Source organism: Ipomoea triloba, chromosome 11, assembly GCF_003576645.1.
Source record: "Ipomoea triloba cultivar NCNSP0323 chromosome 11, ASM357664v1".
Classification (NCBI taxonomy): domain Eukaryota; kingdom Viridiplantae; phylum Streptophyta; class Magnoliopsida; order Solanales; family Convolvulaceae; genus Ipomoea; species Ipomoea triloba.
Genome location: NC_044926.1, coordinates 11,986,736 through 11,991,303, shown reverse-complemented (window position 1 = coordinate 11,991,303; position 4,568 = coordinate 11,986,736).

Sequence of the window (4,568 nt, the reverse complement as noted above, 5' to 3'; positions counted from 1 at the left end):
ATGGTTCGCCTAGAGTGACTGCACGATTAGCTATCTCTTGAACTCTTTCATTGAAGCTTACAATGTTTTCATCTTAATTCATTCGCAAGTCTTCGAAGTCACTCTGAACCAACTGGAGTTTGGATTGTTTGACAGAAGTAGTGCCTTCATAAGTTGTTTCTAGGATTTCCCAAGCTTCTTTGGCAGTGTCACAACCTGTAATTAAATTGAATTGACTTTCGTGAATTAAAGAACAAATTATATCAAGAGCTTTTACATTATAGCTCGTTGTAGTTGCTTCTGTAATGGTCCATTCAACTTCAGGTTTTATAACTTATGGGTCTCCTTCTTTTTCACCAGCTTTGGTAGGATGATCCCATCCGGACAGCACTGTCTTCCAAACACCTTAGGCCCTAAGGTGCATTCTGGTGCAGGCTTTCCAGTAGCCATAATTATCTCCGGTGAGTTCTGGAGGAGGCCTGTGCTTGTCCATCCTGAAGCACTTAACACACAGTGAAATACAAAGACAGAACTAAAGCAACAAAAACAAAAACACAAGATGAACTCGTAAGTTCAAGAAGCACGATTTTGTAGCCAGATCGGTTAGACTAATAATTTAAGTCCCCGTGCTCTGATACCAATTGAAATTGTAATCGTGGATCTTGAATGTACGAAACCTTAAAGTTCTACTTGATTTTAAAATAGATTATCTTAACCTTTAATTAGTTTGATTTAAACATAAAAAGATAAAAGATAAAAAGAATAAAACCAGGACACAGCAAATGATTACGCAGTTCGGGGCACCCACGACAGCCCAATCCACTAGATGTTTGCCAAGATTACAGGGAGATTACAAGGTCTAAAACCTACTACATCAACATTCATCAAACAATCTTTAAAACATCTTCAAGTGAATGGATTCGTGCAGCCTCAACACGCTGCATCAGCATCAGGTCATGAACAAGGAACCAAGTAGAAAGAACACAGATTCTGCTGGAACAGTGTTAGGAAACTCTTTAGCTTAATAGATCTCGAAATTCTCACTTGTAAAGTTGTGTAATGAAGCTTCAAAACCCATCCTTTATATAGTAAGTCACGTAACCAACATTCCCAACCATTAGCTTAATATTCTCCCTTGAAAAGATAATGTCCACTCATTTAAAACCAACCCATAAGTCTTGATAAAACAAAACAGACTTTGTTAGGATCCAGGAGCATAATGAGCATTAAAAACGTCAACCTAACTTATTATAAAATAAACTAACCTAAGGTTTGTCAAATAATAAAACCAATACTAATGTGCATCATTTGTGCACTTACAAATGCAAAATGACTTTTTCAAAAAATTGATCGAAAAAGCTGCTTTGAGCATGTAATTTTTTAAATTTTAGCGTTTTGGAGCAATAAACTGTTACAAAAAGCTAATTGATCAAACACTCATATTGATTGTTTAACCAAGTCAAACAACTAATAGTGGTCAAACAAGCCAAAATTAACTAATAAGTAACTATGTTACCAAACAGGACCTATATATCTCTAAAAAATTACTAAAGAATGGTCAAATTAAATTATTAATTCCTTAAGTACAAGAGTGAGCTAATGTAGTCCAAATTATGCATCAAAATGATTATTTCGATCTCTCATATCACAACAATCATTAGTTTTATTTAAGGGTCGGCGTTCGGTTTTCTCACACTGAACCGAACTAGTTCGATTTGGTAATATACCGAACAACAAAACAGTAATGGATTCTTGTATACTGAATGATTCAGGAAAAATATATCTCATCGAATCGAACGGTTTCGTAAAAAACTAAATTGAACCGAACCTAATACTGTTTGGATTTTTCTTTTAATAATAATAATAATAATAATAATAATAATCATAATAATAATAATAATAAGTAAATTCAAATCCCTAATTCCTTAATTTCTAATCGCAGACGGACACCGCTCATCGGTTCTGACGCTCCTGCCTCACCCACAAATCTGCAATCGAGCAAGCCTCACATGCTACCCTCATCGCCTAAGTTTATATGTTTAGCTTACATATGTATATGAACATTTCCGTCTAAGTTAAATTTAGGCGTTCAACATAATTAATGTGGGCATTCAATAAAATTGGAATTCAAATTTTGTTGTGTCTGTAAAATGTGACTTTCTGACACTCAAAGTAAAAAATATTACATATGGGAGTGGAACATACACTGTTGTTCATGGTTATGGACTTATTGTCATGTGCTATTCATTATTTGGGTGATTTCCTTTTCCCTTCGATCTATTTCAATTATTTTTTAATTTCTAGCTTATTTGTATCTTACCAAAAAAGTTTACTAGACTATGTATAACTTATAAGAGTACTCTGACTTTTTTTTTTTTAAATCGAGTACTCTGACTTAGTCTATTTGGGTTCTCCAAAATTTTCTCTAAAGATAAATCTAATCTCATTAAGTGAGCCTGATTGAACTCAATTGATGCAGAATGAATTTGTAATCCTAAATTATTAGTAAAAATAATTAATTAATTAATTAATTCCACTAGAACACTATGAAATGTTGGGAATTGATGAGGTAAACCAAACAGAATATTGAACCGAACCATTTCCGAGTCGAAACTGAACTTTTTCAAATCGAACCAAACTACAATATTAAACCAAATGGTTTCATTTTTTTTAAAAACAGAACAAACAGAAATAAAAATAAATAAATAAATAGAATAATCGAACCGAATACCAGAACATCCAGCCCTATTTATATTTTAATTTTAAAGTTTGAACATGTTTTGGTAACCAATGTTAAAAATAAAATAGCTGGCTGCAATAATCAAGTTAGTCCCTTAAATACAAGAGTGAGTCAATATGATTCCTAATTATATACTAAGGTGATTCTTTTGGTCTCTCTTATCGCAACCACCAATAATTTTATTTTAAATTTTCACATATTTTGATAATTAATGTGAAAAATGGTAGTAGGATGACATGAGAAAATATAACCAACCAAACATAAATGTGACGATCAGGGGTGGATACACAATGGGGACAGCTGCCCCTCTCCCACCACATCCCCTTTATATATATTGTATATATAGGCCCCTTATATATAGATAGTAAACATGTATAAATATTATATGTACAAAAACTTAACCAAAATACGAGTTAGCTTAAATGGTTAAGTCTATGTCAGTGTGTGAATTATCATGGGTTTGAAACTTTTTAAATATTAATAGTGAGATTATAATACTGATTTATGAGATTAATTTCTAATTCTAATTGGATTCTGTATATGTAACATTGTGGTTTTCTTTTTAAATATCAATAGTGAGATGAATAATTATTAATGTAATTTCTATTTGAATTATGTTTTTGTTTTGAATATTTTTATGGCATTTTAATGTTTTTTTTTTATCTATAGTCAACAATACTTATGGCTCTGTCTCTAATTGTTTCATTTTATTTTTCTTTTGCCCCTACTAAAGAAGATTTCTAGATCTGCTCCGGTCACTATTTAACAAAATCTATTACTTAAGCATTCATCACCTTGATTCATAATTAGGATGGCATTTATTGGCACAAATAATTAAATGCCTAATTTAAACATTTTTAGAACCATCAAAAAAATAAAAAAATTGTGCAAAGAAGCACATAATTGAGTATGCAGGCAGCCTCAAACGGGGAGGATAAATGCATGTGAAGGGGACATGATTGATTACAGCGCACCGTACACGCGTGACGGCTGTTTCCTCTGACCTCTGTTTTCCACACTGCATATGCATGTCATGTGCTTCATCTCATGCTTGCACATGCACTTCCTATCCTCTTCATCCAAACAAAAATTGACCACTTGTTCAAATCCAATCCCATATTATTACCGCATTCTGGGATATATATATATATAGGTTCCGATAAAGTGAGGCTTATCATTAGGTGAGAACACTGTAGACTAATGCAGACCATCCATTTGGAGTGATTTAAAGGCGGTGAATGCAACTGCACAACAATGTAGGCGGGATGAACAACAATCACACTATGAATGCACAACAAATTGAAGACGAATGCACAACAAACTAAAAAGGAATGCACAACAAAATGAGTACAAATGCACAGCAAAATGAGTACGAATGCACAGCAAAATGAGCGCGAAAAATTAAATTTATTTCATAGAATTAATCACAACCATTGAATTATTTAAATTAAAGAATCAGATAAATCCACATGGTCCTGTGTGTGCGCGCGCGCGCGCGCTTACAATCCCATAAGAACACATCCTAGGAGAAAATAAAAAAGCAGTATTAGTTTGCAGGTTCTCACCTAAGGCATAATTCTCATCTAATGGTCGGAATACATGTAAGTCAAGCATGCTTAACCACAGAATTCTTTGGCTATCTAGTTGTCATATACTAAGCTACTTTAAACTAATTGGTAATAAGTAGCTGGATATTAACCATTTAACCACAACCATCCATGGTAAGCCACAACGCCACGTCTCGGATTGAGCAGGGGCTGAACTCGGCCAATCCGACCAAAGACAATATATATATATATATGTGTGTGTGTGTGTGGGGGGGGGGGGGGGGGGGGGGGTTTGGGGATTT